We start from the raw sequence: 19,671 nt of genomic DNA on the forward strand, positions 1-19,671 counted from the left end.
ATCGATTTACACACGCAGCCGATTCTACCAGTAGAGGAGGCAAACATAAAGCATTACGCGTTCAAATAATTGTAAGAATTAAGTTATATTATTAATACATTTAAGAGATAATATAATTAACTTGTAGCCTACTGTAAATTAGAATTCTGATTTGCGATAAGAAATTATGTAGGCTAATAGAAAAAGATGTATTAAGAAATGTCATGCTCTTGGGTCATGGCACGAAAAAAATTTGCCTTTTATTTCACATAAACAGTGCCGCTAACCAAGATAAGATTATTTACACCAACTTTTACTTGTGTTAAAGGCATACTTTGACACATCAACAATAACTTAATTTAATTAAATTTTTTCTTTAGGATATTTTTTGGCCTATCCTATCGCTGTTTATCCACATTCTCTTAGCAAATGTTCACATTTTCTTTAGAAAGACGCAATGGCTAAATCAACTTAGTAACTGCCAACTGTTCAAACCCTTTACTTAGCTTTTGAATGCATTCAAATCTATTGCTTGATATGGAACAATACAATTTATTCACACTTGTTAAATTGCATAATAAAATATAAAGAACTTATTTGCATATTATTTGTCTGAGGGAATGTTTAAGATCTTAAATCAGCTTTTCAAAATGGAAAACGCTCCCATTTCGTGCAATGAGCTACCTACTATATAGGCTATATTTATTTTAATTTTTATATATTTATTTATTTTTTACAGGAGCATGACCCGTGTAGCTATTTATTATCTACAGTTCTCAAAGTTTGTGTTTTATGGTTATTAGTATTCTTTAAAGAGATAGGATTCCCCTCGCATTATGCCATCACTTATAATGAGCTTCAGTCTTTGTACCTGTCCACTAAGTGTGCACTCGAGAGAAAGTGATCTTGAACTCATGCTGCGTTAAATGAACAGTCATCACTCCCAGTGGGTGCGTAACGTAACAGCGTAGCGTACACCCCTGGCATGTCGAACCGGTGCTATCCTGACATAAGACTTACCACTGAACGCTTCTGACAAGGAGGAAAGCGGCGATTTAGAGTGACAAGCGCGCTGCTGTTTCAGTTTTCATAATCACTCTTGATTTCATCTAATTGGTGTGGATGAGGCCTATAAAAATGTGACCGCTGCAATAGGCCTATATTTATTTATTGCTCTTTTAAGCTTAAGATTTGTTTAATTGTTGTGGTTTTTTGCTTGACTGCTGGTTTTAAAGAGGGAACTTATAAATTGCTAGTTAAAAATGTTTTGCACAAAGACGTAGGTGCTATAGGGCCTACATCATCTTTGAGAAATATTGCACACTGAATGTTAACTCACAAGACTTTAGACACACATCAGCATTCTAGAAAATGTTTGATTTTAAATGAGTCCATTGCTTTGTAAACGATCGATGTTTTTAACGAATCAGTTGAATCAAAGATATGGGCTATGCTAATGATGACTCATGAGCTCATTAAAAGACGCTCGTTTATCGCCACCTACCGGCGAGATTCACAGAGTCAACGCTTTAAAGGAGTAGTTCACTTCAGAATAAAACATTCCTGATCATTTACTTTCTTCAGGATCTTCATCTTTCTTTCTTCAGCTGAAAATAAATTAAGGTTTTTAAGGAAACATTCCAGGATTTTTCTCCATAAAGTGGACTTCAATGGGGTCCAATGATCCCAGCTGAGGAATAAGTGTCTTATCTAGCGAAACGATCAGTCATTTAAAAATAAATAAATAAATACATTTATATACTTTTTTTAACCACAAATGTTTGTCTTGCGTTGCTCTGCGATGCCCAACATATTACGTAATCTTGTTGGAAAGGTCACGCGTGACGTAGGTGGAAGTACCGATCAAGTGTTTACAAAGCAAACATGTTTATATTGGAAAAGTCTCTGACTAAAAACAACATTCATCCGCTTAAAATTGGTAACTCTCTCTCTGAAGACCCAAAAGAAATGGCCAAATATTGTTCAGATTTCTATAAGAATCTTTATAGCAGCCAAATCGACAGCACTGTATGGCCTCAGTAGGTAACATTAATTGTATTAGTGCTCCTGATAAAGATATTTTTGATCACCCCATCACATTAGTTGAGGTTCTTGAATCTATCAAAAATGTAAAGGTTAATAAGTCGCTAAGTGTAGATGGCCGCACATCAGAATTTTATCAAAGATTTGGCCCCTTTTTTATTAGAAGTAATTTATGAAAGCATTAGTGTGGGATCGCTTCCCTCTACCTTAACACAAAGTTTAATAACTCTCATCCCCAAGCCTAAAAAAGACTTATTATTAATTGATAATTGGCGTCCGATTAGTCTTTGAAATTGTGATTATAAAATCATCGCTACAATACATAATAGATTAAACGTAATCAGGCTTTCTAAAAAACAGACACATTAGTGAGGGATGATAGAGTTAGTGAGGGATGATAGTTATATGCTTTTTCTGGACTTTTACAAAGCCTTTGATTCTATTGAACATGGTTTTATATTCAAAACTTTAGAAACACTTGGTTTTGGGAACCTGTTCATTAGAGCATTTAAAACTTTGTCAACAGGAATTCTACCATTAAGGTTAAACACAGTACCTCTCCAAGATTCGAACTGCAGCGGGGAATACGTCAGGGTTGCCTCGTTTCGCCATACTTGTTTATATTGACTACTCAATTATTAGCCGATTCCATTAAGAATAGTGCCTTGCAAGGAGTTGGTATCATAGGAAAGGAGATCATCATCAGTCAATTGGCTGATGATACAACCCTTTTCCTAAAAGATTCAGACCAGATTCCAATTCATTCATCTCAATGTGCTCAAATGTGAGTTAATGCCAATCAAACAATTCTCTGTTTCCAGTATCCAAGTCAAAGAGACAATAACCTACCTTGGTATAGTAATCCCCAAAAACTCAAAACTTAGGTGTGATTTAAACTTTTTGCTCATCATAGAGAAAGCTAAAAGATTTAATCAGTGGCTTCTGAGAGATTTATCTTTAAAAGGAAGGATTCTTCTCTTCAAGGCAGAAGGCATCTCACGTCTGACATATGCAGCCATCTCATTAGCCCTTTATAGAGTAATGTTTAAAAAGATTGATCAACTACTATGTCATTTTGTATGGAAAAATAAGACTCATTATATCAAAACAAATCTGTTTTGTCCAACAGCCTTAGTAACGGTGGTCTTAATTTTGTGGATTTTGCAACGTTAAATAATACTTTTAAAATCAACTGGTTGAGGAATTACTTGAGAAATCCATTCAGTATTTGAAATATTATACCGGAGTATGTCTTTTCTCAGTTGGGAGGTTTGAATTTTCTTTTGATGTGTAACTTCAGCATTGAGAAGATCCCTGTTGCTCTCTCTAATTTCCACAAACAAGCACTATTAGCGTGGTCTATGATTTTCAAACACAAACCAATTACTTCATTTGGAATAATAAGAATATTTGTTATAAACATAAGTCCTTATTTTTTGAAAACTGGTTAAAGAATGGGATTAATCGGGTTAGCCAATTATTTAATAAGGATGGTTACTTATTTACTTATCAAGAATTTCTCTTTCACTATAATATTCCTAGGGTGGCCATACGTCCAAATTTTGTCCGGACAGTCCGGATTTTAAGCTCTCAGAATTCTAATTCTGCCGGCTCTGGTCAGACAAATGATTGGCTGAAAGCAGTGTCAAATAAATATCTGATATATCATTGGTTAAAAACGTAAACAAGCCTCAATGATGTGCTGGCTACGTCGTATCATAACGTTAACATACCTAAATGTCAGATGCTCTGACCTCATTTAATCCGGAATGGACAAAAGAGCACAAATTTATATCAAAAAGCACACTGTGTCGCTGTGAAGTGGACGTTAGTAGTCAAAGGTAAGCCGCCATTGACCGACATGCCAGCACGGGAAAACATAAAAGTTACCAACGAGCCCCAGGTAGGCTACGTCTTCCCTTAGGTCATTTTTCGAGAAGCAACATCACCTCAGGATGACAATCTCTGCTGCAGAGCTTTTTAAAGTCTATCATAATCATGCAGTCAAGCATCACCATTCATACAGAAATACATAACCAAATAATTAGAAAACATTACATTTCTGGACTTCTGTAAATAACAGAAATACATAAACAATTATGAATGCGAAAAATGAATGAATTTCAGATAGCAAAGAGCTGCTGCAGAGGGTGAACTTCTTTGTTAAGTTTATTTATTTATTTTTTGCATTCATTATTTGTTTTTTTATGTATTTCTGTTATTTCCAGAAGTCCAGAAATGTTATGTTTTCAAGCACTGTGCACTTTGCAAGACCGGTTCATCTCAGTGGTCAGTTTTCGAAACAGACATCACAATGTCTTGAATAAATACAAATACTGTGAACAAACACTTTTTTGGCTCTTCTGTTACACATAGGTCTACATCAAGATATATCGTAGATCAAATTGTCTGGCAATGATTAGAGTAGGCTATTGCAGAATCACTGTATCATGATACCATTGATAGGATGGACAAAATTGTATTGTAGTGGTGAGTACTCCAGAGTCCTATGCAATTATTCTTGCCTTACTAAATTCCGCAAAGTGTTCTCCTTTTTGGTGTTATGGAAATGGCCACCCTAAATATTCCTGTTACTCCAAAACAGTTTGCCACAATATGAAAATATTTTTTTTCTTTGCAACTTAATTATTTTGCTTGTAATTTTATCCACAAATGTAAAACTATGAAAGTTAACCCCACGTTTTTAAGATCTATATTAAATCCTTATCTACCTCATATAACAAAAAGACTACTAAAACTTTGAATGTATGCTCAATTTTGGGCGTTTTTTGTATATATATATTTTTTTTTTCATTATTATCATTTTGTTTTGTGGGGAGGATTATTTATTATTTATTTTTCTTTCTTTCTTTCTCTGAATTCAAATGTCCCTGGACCTCTGGCTCTCTTTTCTGGCTTATGGCTCTTCACTTTTGTGTTTGTAAGTAAATGTTTAATAAAAACAAAACAAAAAAATAAAGCAACAAGCAAAGACTAAGTCAAACGCCCTTCACAAAAAAGGTAAAACAACGGTGTTGGATGATTTTGAAGTTGGAGGAGAAAATTAGATTTGTTTTTTTGCCCTACCGCGATACTTTCACCTACCGTGACCTTTCCAATGTGATTTTTTATATAAACTATATACATCACATTTTTATATAAGCTGCATTGAAACTGGAATTTGGACCTTCAACCCGTTGTACCCCATTGAAGTCTCCTATATGGAGAAAAATACTGTAATGTTTTCCTCAAAAACCTTTACTCCTCTTACTTTCACAAAAAGGTAAAAGGGATTTTGCTGAAAATAGAACTTTTGTAGGATTTTTTTTGTTAAAAAACAAAATAACAAGCAAGCCCAACCCAAGTGAGAAAAAGTAATGCAAAAGTAATGTAACACATTACTTTCCATAAAAAGTAAGTAATTCAATAAAAAAAATTCAATACGCTTTTTTTAGGGAGTAACGCAATATTGTACCCCATTACTTTAAGTTGAGTAACTTTCCCCAACACTGGTTGCCACAACAAAACTAGTGAACCAAATCCGTCCTTTCTCGGGCACAGTAGAAAATGGGTGCAGAACACAGATATTGATAATGCTGTGTTGTGTTGACTTTTATGTGAAGTATGAAAACAACACTTGCTGACAAGATGATCCGTAAGTTATGTAAAACTATACCGCCTATATGTAGTAGGCTTTGTCACTCCACAAATATATTTATCAGAAAATACCATTAGATGTGCTCTATTCTTTCCTGCAGCCAAGATGTCTGATAAGCGAACAAATGACTCTAATGCACTGGTTCTTTTTAATGAGTCAGTCAAAAGAATCACGAAACAGCTGAATTTCCATGCTATACCAGGAACACACTACATTAAGTCGTTGGATCGCTGCTCTTCTCACAATACATGACTGGTGAACCATTTAGTTGCTGTTGTTTGCACATTACACGACGGATCGGCGATTGCACATTTCAATAGAAAAGTAGACTTCTCTGCCTGGTCTACAAACTATGTTTCACAACCAAACACACGTGAGAAGATACAGGAAATAACGTAAGATCACACATGAGACCGTTGTCATCGGGCGAGACTTCTTCCTGTTAAAAATTGTAGCCCTCAAAAAGTTTGTGATTTGCAGAAGCCATGCTTGCTGATGTTGTGTTGCAGGTCTATGACTCCTTCACCTGAACTTTCCCTTGCCATGTATCTTGCTCTCTCATTGGCTGTAGGTCATTGCCAATGTAATTTCCAGTCAAACTACATTTCACACTGCATGACTGAGTCGCAGACAGGTCCAGATATTTAAAATGCTAAATATCTCATGGGCATCGGCAACAAATCTGTTAAAAATCAGCAAAAAAATCCCAAAATTGGAGGCAAATCGGTGCTTGTTCACCGGAGTGACATTCGCTTTGCGTCTTTGATAATACACACAAAGCATTTGTCACTCACGTTGAACAAGCGATTTGCCTACGATTTTGGGAATTCTTTGATGATTTCCACCAAACTTTTCCAGGTGAAAGTCGGGGCTAAAATCGTGCTGTGTGTACCCACCACAAATGGCAATTTGATTCAGACTCACTCATTCAGTGAATCATTCAGAGCCATTTGCATCTGACTCCCTCACTGAACTGCGAATAATCTTTCAGTCTGAATTGAAATGAAACAGAAACTGTGATCTTTAGGCCTACTTTAGGATATATTGATTATGCACTCAATGAGCTGAAGTGCTTCCAAACAACTATTTTTATTGAGTGAATCTAATTTGTCAACTAATTAAGTCACATGACTCCTAAATGTTTCATTCGTGGTCCTGCACCTGATCAGCCAAACAATTTATGGCTTATTTGTTTGTGAGCATTTCTTTATAGAGAATAAAAAAAAATATTTGTAATCTGAGCATTTATATTGTGTATTAGAAAACTTTATTCTGACAAGGAAATACAACTTGCATTTTCTTTAATTCAGATATGTAATCAGACTACCACATGCAAACCCATTAATTGCAAATTCCTGTTTTATGGCATACGTTTTTGCAGATAAGTGCATAATCTGTATCAGGCAAGTACCTAACGCAAGTGGTTTATTATGGGGTTACAGTAATTTCTCACGTCTTACAGTATTTGCCCTTCTTTTCGGTGGGTTCACTGCAGAATGATTTCATTACCGTAGCTGGGAGCTTCTGTTTGTGTGTGTTTGTTGCTCTTTGCAGGCGGCTGAGGAGAGGGAAAAACATATGCCCTTAAGTGCCGGACTCTGCCGAGTGTTTCTGACAGCACTGCTGAGAGTCATTAAGCTCTTGAGGAAGCACATCACAGCTCTGGCCTCGCTCATGTACATACGCATATAGCTGCACACACATGCTTGGGACTGTGAGATTCGGCGATGCAAACAGGCCGAGAGCAACAAAGGGGAGATGGGGGCGGACTGCTGGAAACGGCACTCAGGTTTATGCTTGTTTATGCACAACAGACACGCAAACACTGGAAGGCAAGGCACACAGGCAGTGTCAGAGGCCCCTAGAATCAGAAGAGGTAGTTTGGAAGGAAATACAAAAGTGTAGTACGTCTGTATGTGATGACCCTCAATAGACCTGCGTGTGCGTGAGCGCGGGTTGAAATGGCGATTTAGAGGGTGCAGATGGTCCGTATGAGATAATTAGCTTATTTTATGTCCCCTTGGTGCTGTTTTTGTTTGTTTCTCCATATCTTATACTGTATCTCCATGTATTCAGGTGCAGACATGCATTTTTAAGAGGGGATCCCCGTCGGTGGGCCTATGACATCATCGCAGCCCCCCTGCTTGCGGCCCAGTTTGTCGTATACGATGACCGACTAAGTCATTTGGTTCCGAGGAGCCATGTGATTCAGGCCGACGTGAGGGACAATGCGGCATGACGGACCAGCCCTCTGTTCATTACTCTAATCAGACATGGATGTGGGAGGGCGGCGCTGCCCGTCTATATGCCCGCTAACGCTCTTAACATGGCATGCAGGCCAGAACCCTCACCCATCGCCACAAGGCACCTGACACCATGCATTTAAACTATAGAATTACTGCTGGGTGAGACTGAGAAGCAGAGAGAAGAAGAAAAGGAGGTTAATGGTCCTAAGGAGGAATTCCAAGGTCCATTCAGATATTTTCTAAAGATGTATTAGTGTAGTCAGCAATATCCAGAATCAGCATCTTTATTTTGGGTCTTTTTAATTGCACAGATAAAGGAAATATTCCAGGTTCAATTTAGTTGAGCTCAATGGTAACATGGGAACAATTTACAAGAAGGTCATTAACTAACACGAGCAATACATTTGTTACAGTATTTATTAATCTTTGTTAACATGAGTTAATGAAAATACAACTGTCCACATTGTTAGTTCATATGAACTCACGTCCATTAAACAATATTAACAGATACATTTGATTTTAATAATGTATTAGTAAATGCTTTAAATCAACTACGATTAATAATTGTTAGCTCATATTAACACATTTTCACAAATGGAACCTTATTGTAAAGTGTTACCATTTCCATTATGCCACAAATGTTGAAAATTGAGCCTGACTACTGAAACTTAAAGATTACTTTTGAAATAAAAATACAGAGAAAGTTTTACTTCAGGCCTTCAGGCAGGTGGGCTAGCCAAGTCTTTAAAAGCTGTGTAAAAGAACGAGAGAGGAAGGATGAGAGATTAAGTGGTTGTCTCCCAGTTTGTCAGTGTATGTGATCTGACACACAGGGCAGCCAGTCCACTTCCTCAGCTTAATCTCTGTAATGGCCCTCAGACGCCAAACTGGTGGGGGGAAATTTGGGGAGGTGACAGGAGAATAGAAACACTGGAAAAAGAGACATGCACCAGTTCAACCACATTTCCTCTCCACTGTCAGGGCCATTACAGTCATGAACATGTAATCAGAGCTTTTGTGGTTGCTCATGACATGCCGACACGTACACACAAACAAAGTCTCTTTGAAAAAAAAAGAAGAAAAAAAAAACATAAATTGATTTTTAAATATGGAATAATGCAATTGAAGTACATTAACTAACATATGGACATTATGTTGTACACCCTACAGACAATACGCCTACACACACACACACTCACCCGGTCTGCCCTCCTGGAGGCAGCTTAGGAGAGACTCTGTTTTGTAAGGAGCAGGGGGAGACGGTTAACATCATTAATTAATGCCAGAAACTATGTAATTGGCCATCCATAATCTTCCATGCACGCAGAATTCTGACAGGCAGGCAGGCAGAGGTGTGCTCCACTGCAAAGACTGATAAACACATGCAGCAGATTAAATCATAACGCAAGTGTGCGTTTTTCAGCAGGAAAATCATAGTTTTTACCTTTATAAAATAATAGTTTTGAGTATGTTTGCCCCTTTCAATTTTTAAGAAAAGGCACTACAAATGAAAATGTGTTAAAATACTCACTTTTCAAAAGTATAGCCAGAAGATGTAAACAATATTGACGTGATTTTAGTGTGAAAAATCTCTTTTAATTGCTAACCTTTACTGTGTAAAGTAATATCCGATTTCACTGTAGCTGGAATTCAATTTTACAATAATTTTAAAACACAAAAATGACCGTAGAAAGTGATGAGCTCAACTTTACATCTCAAATAATCACAAGAATTAACAGAAGAATTAATGAGTGCTGTTATAAATTTAAGTTCTGCATTCTATACCAAAAATTGGGTCCATTTACGTCCATTGTAAGTGGCTATCCATAACCTTGATAACCTTGATAGTTGAAATTAATTTGGTTGTAGTCAACATTATGCCACAAATGCGGTAAACAAAATGATTAATATGAATATTCATTTAATTAAAACCTTTAATCCAACAATAGCAAATGTTTTACAATGATTCCTGTTAGTCTCGCATGGAGCGTTTCTTTTTAAAAAAATATATAGTTTATGACAAGCTTTCACTTCATGCGCTTGAATATTGAATTCATTAAGTGTTGTGAAATGCATTTCGGTTTTCACACGGATGAAAGAAACTCCTCCTAACTTGGACATACTCGTACGCCGCCCCCAGCTCAAGCCGGCGCACACATTCCCTCAGGCTGGCTGGCAGACAGGAGGCGGAGGCTGCGAGCGTGAGCAGGGCTGGCTCTCCGCATTCCTGGGCGTCTGAGACGGAATGAAAGGAAAGATTAATGGCGTTTAGCGCGGCGGTGAGACTCGTGCGTTCCTAATTAAAATCGGATGAACAAGCGCACGGCCAAGGATCAGTGGCTTTTAATGAGGAGCTTGTAGGCTGATTTGGGCATAATTTTCTGCTTAATAAGGCTGGTTTAAAAAGTCATTTTGGAGGGATGGCACTCTTTTGAACCTGCTCATTATCAATGAGGACACCTCACTTAAGTACTTCAGGAAACGGTGGCTTTAATTAATATAGAGCTGCCACGTGGCTGTGCTGACAAGACAGAGCGAGAGCGGCAGAGAAAGAGAGAGAGAGAGGGAGGGAGGGTTGAAATTGATGAAGAACTTTCAAGGGCAATGGTTTCATTAAGCGGCTTCATTACGAACTGAATAACTCTTTGTGTCATTTGAATTCCTGGCCCCTGCGCTGTACAGTGCAGACTGGGAGGTGATGTACTGTCACTGGACAAGTCCTGACATGAGAGAAGAGCTGTGTAGAGTCAGACATACTAACAGGCCCTAATGATCCCCCGCCCCCCTTTAATGTCCCATTCAGAGTTTACAATTCACCACACACCCCTGTTATCTACATCAACGGGTGATAGGACAACAGGACAAAGCATTTGTAGCACAAGATTAGTGTTGTTAGTGGAGCAGGAGAACTCAGCGTGAGCACTGGTAAGTCATGTACTCGTTCTCAGCGTGTCATTGGTTTCTGGACATGGCCCACGCTGCATCAGGTCAAGATGAGGCATGCGGGGTTCGAGAGGGATGTTTGGCCTGAAGGGCTGAGAGCAGGCAGGCAGGGAAGGAGGGGGGGCGTTGAGAGTTATCTAGACTAGTCGCAGTCGATCTCTTCTGCAGTGAATTGGGCTAAAGACTCTCAAAGCCTCCTCATCCCATTGTACTAATCTGCTTATGGCTGATTCTACAGTTCAGGATCTTTATCATGGGAAAGTGCTTCACTCCAGGGACTCCCACTTAAAGCCCAGTCAATCACTAACACTCATGAGCCTGTGCCACTTCACTCTTTTTAAACTGCTTTTATGTTCTGCTAATTACAACAGACTTTTGAAGAATTCTGAACTGATTTCTTTTTTGTTAGACAAGACATACATGTGTACACACCTGTGACGTGTGATGAATTTTAAACCACAGTAGTGAACACACACCCAGAGCAGTGGGCAGCCATATTGCGCTCGGGGAGTAGTTTGGGGGTTCGGTGCCTTGCTCAAGGGTCATAGATAGATAGATAGATAGATAGATAGATAGATAGATAGATAGATAGATAGATAGATAGATAGATAGATAGATAGATAGATAGATAGATAGATAGATAGATAGATAGATAGATAGATAGATAGATAGATAGATAGATAGATAGATAGATAGATACTATACACTATAGATAGATAGATACTATACACGATAGATAGATAGATAGATAGATAGATAGATAGATAGATAGATAGATAGATAGATAGATAGATAGATAGATAGATAGATAGATAGATAGATAGATAGATAGATAGATAGATACTATACACTATAGATAGATAGATACTATACACTATAGATAGATAGATAGATAGATAGATAGATAGATAGATAGATAGATAGATAGATAGATAGATAGATAGATAGATAGATAGATAGATAGATAGATAGATAGATAGATAGATAGATAGATAGATAGATAGATAGATAGATAGATAGATAGATAGATAGATAGATAGATAGATAGATAGATAGATAGATAGATAGATAGATAGATAGATACTATACACTATAGATAGATAGATACTATACACTATAGATAGATAGATACTATACACTATAGATAGATAGATACTATACACTATAGATAGATACTATACACTATAGATAGATAGATAGATAGATAGATAGATAGATAGATAGATAGATAGATAGATAGATAGATAGATAGATAGATAGATAGATAGATAGATAGATAGATAGATAGATAGATAGATAGATAGATAGATAGATAGATAGATAGATAGATAGATAGATAGATAGATAGATAGATAGATACTATACACTATAGATAGATAGATACTATACACTATAGATAGATAGATACTATACACTATAGATAGATAGATACTATACACTATAGATAGATAGATAGATAGATAGATAGATAGATAGATAGATAGATAGATAGATAGATAGATAGATAGATAGATAGATAGATAGATAGATAGATAGATAGATAGATAGATAGATAGATAGATAGATAGATAGATAGATAGATAGATAGATAGATAGATAGATAGATACTATACACTATAGATAGATAGATACTATACACTATAGATAGATAGATACTATACACTATAGATAGATATATACTAATAGATAGATAGATAGATAGATAGATAGATAGATAGATAGATAGATAGATAGATAGATAGATAGATAGATAGATAGATAGATAGATAGATAGATAGATAGATAGATAGATAGATAGATAGATAGATAGATAGATAGATAGATAGATAGATAGATAGATAGATAGATAGATAGATAGATACTATACACTATAGATACATACATGCATACTACATACTATAGATAGACAGATAAATAGATAGATAGATGCATGCATAAATACATACTATATAGACAGATACATAAATACATACTATACACTATAGATACTGTAGTGTAGATGCATGCATACAATAGGTCAGGAAGCGAAGTGGGGGAGAGAGGGAGACTGGATTGGGAAAGGACCACAAACTGGGACTCTAACTCGGGTTGCCCGAAGCCCAACATGTCAGAACACAAGGAACCATCGGCTCTGACTAAACACATCTATCCTTCCTTCGTTCCTTCCTTCCTTCGTTCGTTCGTTCCTTCCTTCCTTGCTTCCTTCGTTCGTTCCTTCCTTCGTTCGTTCCTTCCTTCGTTCGTTCCTTCCTTCGTTCGTTCCTTCCTTCCTTCCTTCGTTCGTTCCTTCCTTCCTTCCTTCCTTCATCCATCCTTCCTTCCTTCATCCTTCCTTCATCCTTTCTTTCTTTCTTTCTTTCTTTCTTTCTTTCTTTCTTTCTTTCTTTCTTTCTTTCTTTCTTTCTTTCTTTCTTTCTTTCTTTCTTTCTTTCTTTCTTTCTTTCTTTCTTTCTTTCTTTCTTTCTTTCTTTCTTTCTTTCTTTCTTTCTTTCTTTCTTTCTTTCTTTCTTTCTTTCTTTCTTTCTTTCTTTCTTTCTTTCTTTCTTTCTTTCTTTCTCCACTTTCACCACATGGTCAGGAGTGGGCTTTCAAATATGTATCCGATACCCCTTGCTTCTCCTTTTTGTTTTTGTTTACTTTCTCTCCCATTGTAATTTCATCCAAAACATTACAACTGATTTGAATGGGTTATAATGGTTTCTAATTCTGAAGAGTGGATAGAGGGACGCCTGAACAGAGAGCAGGACGACAACACACACACACACACACACACACACACACACACACACACACACACACACACACACACACACACACACACACACACACACACACACACACACACACACACACACACACACACACACAGGCTCATTTTAATCATCACAATGGGATCCACAGACATGATTCCAGCCTTTCAGACTTGTTGATGTCATTCACACTCTTACCCCATGCAAACCCAATCAGTATCAGGTAATATCAGCCACTCTTTGAAGGATTAAAAAGAATAAATAGGGTTTTATGGCGTTTTGTCTGAGGGATAATGCCTCTGAAATATTGTAATAATGAAAATGGATTTGATTTATGTAATTTCTTTCTGACTTAGTTTTCTCCAGGATATGGGGGTGGCAGAAGGGCTTCTTAACATGCTTTGACATTAAATGGATCCTATTGTTTTTCAGTTCTTCTGCCCCTGAGAGGGAAGCTTTAGAGTAGGATATGAGAAGAGATGTTCCCTAAAGCCTCCTCAACTAATACTAATATTCAAGATAAGCCCTTTCACAAATAACTTGTTATTTGCACACGCAATACCACAGAAAGACAAAGATGTATGGTCTGTGTTTTTTTCCCTTTTTGTCTTATTGTTTCATGTTTGTTTTGTTCTTTTGCAACACAACTGCTCACTTGTTTTGAATCTGCAAGCTCGGGGCTTTAGCACTCTGTAGCGTCACTCTTTACCACCTCACTCCTCTAAAGACCACCATTAAACCGTTAAACCGTAAATACTGTTATCTAAAAATTCTTTAAAAAAATTAGCAAGCAGTTTTCCAGTTTACACAAACCCTCAGTAATTTGAATGATCTCAATATTGATTGATTGATCTTTTATTCTTTGCCAAAAGAAGTCATATTTTTCCTGATTTTCCAGTCCAAATTAAATAAAAAAGATAAAAGGCCATAAAATAATTACAAGAAAACACACCTTTCTATTGAGTCGTTGTCACAGGCTGCTCGCTATCACACAAGGGTCCGTTTACGAACAACTGACTCTTATGAGCAAATCATTCAAAAAGACTGAATCCATCAGAGCGATTACTGAATCAACAAGTTATTATAATTTTTACTGTTAAAAAGTTTGGGGTCAGTAAAATTGTTGAAATGTTTTTGACAGAAGTCTCTTATGCTCACCAAGGCTGCATTTATTTTGATCGAAAATACAGTAAAACAGTAATACTCATGTGAACTATTTTTTTTATATTAAAATATTTGAAATGTAATTAGGTAAAGTATTCCTGTGATGGCAAAGCTGAATTTACAGCATCATTTCTCCAGTTTTCAGTGTCACATGATCCTTCTGAATATGCAGATTTATTTCTAATATGCTGATTTGGTGCTTGAGAAACATTTCTAATTATTATCAGTGTTGAAAACAGTTGTGCTGCATAATATTTTTTGTGGAAACTGATAAAAAAAATTCAGGATTCTTTAATGAATTGAATGTTAAAAAGAACTGTTTTTATTTGAAATTAGAAATAATTTTTAATATAGTTAAATTTGTCACTTTTGATCGATGTGATGCATAATTGTTGAATACAAGTAATAATAACTTTAAAAAAGTTCGAAACTTTCCTGTATAAACTGAGAGAGAATTTATTAATATAATTAGTTAAATGAAATGGCCAAATTAATTAGAATTTAATCTTAACAAAAAACTAAACTAATTGAGAGCTTTGGTTTATAAAGCAGAATAAACTAAAATCAGGAATCAATACCCAACCCTACTTACAAATGAAGAAAAAGTGATTGAAATGAGCACGTTTTAAGATGAAATGCGTAAATTGTGCCTAGACATCGTCATGGCTTTACAAAGTTAACCTCATTCAAGATGCTGTTATTACTCAGCCCTGCCATCTGCATTTTGACAATTAGAGTGTGTAATGACAAGTGTTTGGTTTTATGTGATTAGAGGTGTGTTATGGCCGGTCCTGCACCCCTCTGCTTCTCAGGTTGATGTGACAGCCCTCCATCCATCATGCTGAGAGGGGCCGATCCATGAGAGGGCGGGGGGGTGTATCTGAGGTAATATTCTCCCTCTTAATTACTCGGGAAGGATAATGGCCCAGATGACTTTGAGGAGGATCAGGACACAACAGATAAACTGATATTGGGTAGAATCACTCACATTTCGTATAAAGAAACATATATGGGCCTCAAAAGCTTCATAAACAGCCAAAGCCTATTATAGAGTGTGTGTTGAGTTCTAAATTAATAATGTAGTGAAAACTGTGGAGGTTGTTATGAGTGACTTTTCTGAACTCAGCATTTATGTTTAATTTATGTATGTGAGGACATGGATGTGTAGTTTGGCTCTAGTAGTGCATAGCATGAATGAACAGTATACTTTGCTGAGCTTGGTGTGTGTGTGTGTGTGTGTGTGTGTGTGTGTGTGTGTGTGTGTGTGTGTGTGTGTGTGTGTGTGTGTGTGTGTGTGTGTGTGTGTGTGTGTGTGTGTGTGTGTGTGTGTGTGTGTGTGTGTGTGTGTGTGTGTGTGTGTGTGTTCATACGCTTTCGAGGAGGTCTCTTCATTACTGCCACTCCCCTGCACTTCCTCAGATAATCCCCACACCCTGCAGAGACTACAGGAGAACTGGCAGAAACACACACACAAACACTCATGATCTGTATACACACCACTTCCAAGCTGTAAATCAACTCTATAGGATGTTGTAGAGCCATTATTGAAAAAGTAAGCACTTTGCTCTCTTTACAACAAGCCCTTTACACTGAAAATGAAAAAAAAGGGATTTATACTGAAACAATTGCTAGTAAACTTCACAAATAATTACAAAGAAATGGCAAGGAACACATTGAATTAAATGTGACATTTTGAAGCAGAATGAAGCAAAATAGTCTTGTAAAACTTACTTCAATAGTCTTTGTAATGTATACAGTGTACTAAATAAAAAAATGTATAGTATGAAATACATACCACTAGTATGAAAAAAAAACTGTTAACAAAAAAATTGTTAAAAAACAATTTACTGAGGTTTAATCTTAGTAAATATATATATACATTGAACTTATTTCAAGATATATTATTCAGCTGTTAATAAATGTGTCTTGCTTTGAAGATGTTTGTTTTGTCAATTGTCAAATGAAACAAAAACACATTAGGAAAAAATTTTTTCGCAGTGTAATATACAATAACAGTCTAAAGTTGTTCCTGGGAAACTGCCCTTTTAAAATGAACAGCCAATAACATTTACATTCTCCTACTGTACGTCCTGAAGCTTTTCGGCCAATGGATGCCACTCTGTCCCTGTCAACCAATCATCTCTGGCCCGTGTATTGTTATCACATAACAGCAAACAATGGCTGATCCGTATCAGAGACTTACGACAGATACATTTGCGTTCCTCCGCCCCTCCTGATATCTCTTATATTCAGAACATGGGATTTTCCATCATTTTCTTGGCTCTCTTTTCATTTTAATCATGACAATGGGATCAGATAATCCAGGCCAGAGAGAGGGTTATGATTGTTCTGATTGAGTCTCTTTTGTTGGGCAGATATGTAATATGGAGTTGTAAGAGGATTTAACACAGTAGATTGTCTGATTTAATCATGTTTGCTGTGGTAAAGCAGCACTTACATGCTTGGAGGGGGTTAAAACAGAACATGACAGTAGTTTGCGGCAGTGAAGGGTTTCGTTTAATACTCAATGGTCTGATCGCCGGTTTAAACGTTTCAGACGGATATTTGGAACTAAAACTCGACTACACTGCAAACATGAATACGTACAGTTATTAACTTAAGGAACTACTTCCACCAGAAATGGCCTGTAAAAATGACACTATATTATCTGGCCCTTCATTATAACCGCATGCCCATTCAAGCATCCATGCTCCCTCAGATTCTTAAATGGGTTTTGAATGCAATTCAAAATATATAATTGTATCTTTGATAATTAAGTTGTGTTTTGGGTCACACCTTGTGCATTTCAATTGCTTTAAATGTTTTATATATGCGTATATATATATATATATATATATATATATATATATATATATATATATATATATATATATATATATATATATATATATATATATATATATATATATATATATATATATATATTGTATATTGTATTGTAAATGTACACACATATGTAACTATGTGCAGTTTTTTGTAAAGCCAAGGAAACAGCCTAAACTGTAACAAATATTTTATGATTGTTGTAGTTTACATCCTATTGTGGGAGTATATAAATTCAAAAGAATATACTTAAATATTTGCTTACAGTTTTCTCCTCTCCTCTCTATCTCCATCAGTGAGAGTTGCAGTCTAGCTGAGAGAGTGAAAGGCAGTGTGAGACAGAACATATACACACACACACACACACACACACACACACACACACACAGGGCAGCATGGAGTGTGTGGGGATTAGGGGGAGATATACTCACCCCCTCTATTAATCCCCTCAGTAGCAGGAGAAAGAGTCGCACAAACACACACACGCACACACACAAATGCATGACATTTTAGAATGGTGTTGCTTTATTTCTGTAGACCGGCAGACTGTTTGACTGGTTTACAATGACAACATTTCTGTTTGTGTCTGTGTGTGCATGTACATTATTGTCAGTTACCATCTTAATTCAGAAGTGACCATCTGACAGTGCCAGATCCAGTGATTACGTGTGTATAATCTATTTGACTGGATGTATATTGGTATCTGTTAGTGTGCATTAGCACGCATGTGTGTATTTGTGTATGGGCCTGTGCTAACAGTCATTATTTACATTAGAGCTGAAGGGTTTTCTGTGGTCTCTGCTCTAATGCTCTGCTGTAATCCAGTTGAGAGCTTGAGTCTGTCTCAGACTGAGCAGGACCAATTTCCATCCCAACCCTCAAACACTTGCACACACACCCAACACAGAAACATTCTGTTTCATTCGTCTCATTCAGCTCTTTGCAGCTTTTGCATTTACAGTGGGGTCCGAAAGACTGAGGCCACATTCAAAGTTGGGGGGAAAAAAATCTAATTTAAACCTAAATAGAATTTTTTAAAGATTTTAAAATAGAGCACCACTAGCATGACATAAATATATATTAGTATTACATTATTCTCAATCATGCTGTAGAACATGATCATGCAGGTTTACACAAATTGTAACGTTTGTGCTGCTTGAGTGCTACTGTCATTAACGTAACTTTTCTATAAGGCAAGTGTGACAATGCACTACGGTGTGATGATGTTAATAACATGTGGAAGAACAAGAAATGCTAGAGCACCAAGATATATATATATATCTTGGTGCTCTAGCATTTCTTGTTCATGTTATTACCATCATCACACGTAGTGCATTGTCACACTTGCCCACCCATGACCCAGAAAGGATATATATATATATATTTATAAAAAAAAAAAAAAACTCTCTTTATTTATTTATTGCCATTTTAATATTAATTTAGCATTTGTGCAGTTTACTGCAAACTGGTCATAAATAAATACATATTTATTTCTTGAAGTCTTTAAATTGATAAGAAAATTATTCTTAAAATGGCATGTATAATAGTAATAAAAAAGGTTCAAAATAGTTCTAGATAGAGTATAGTGTATAACTCTGCAGCACACTAAATGATTACCAAAATTATGTTCCTGGTATTAGAACACCACAGTAATACCATGGTATATTTTGATACGTTTTGTTTGTGAAACATTATCCAGTTACAACAAACATGAGAATACTAGACCGCACAAATCAGCAATGCGTATTATAGGTTTTCCAGTCGTTGATGTGTAATACCACCAGTAACATGATGTTAATATCACAACTCTACACATTAAGGTACATCAGCTCTCAAAGTACATCTGTTACCATTTGTGCCATTTGGATCAGACGATCTCTTCCAGACAAGAGAGACAGACCCCCATCTGCCTGTCTCTCCTCCCCAAGAAAGATATCTCCTCTCTGGGTCATGGGTGGGTCTCTTCCCTCCCCTGCGAAGTATCATAGCTGCTGATTTGTGTGTTCATATTTAATGTGTGTTTGTAAGTGATTAGGACTGATAT

This window comes from Gobio gobio, assembly GCF_949357685.1.
Source record: "Gobio gobio genome assembly, chromosome: 21".
NCBI classification, from domain to species: Eukaryota; Metazoa; Chordata; class Actinopteri; order Cypriniformes; family Gobionidae; genus Gobio; species Gobio gobio.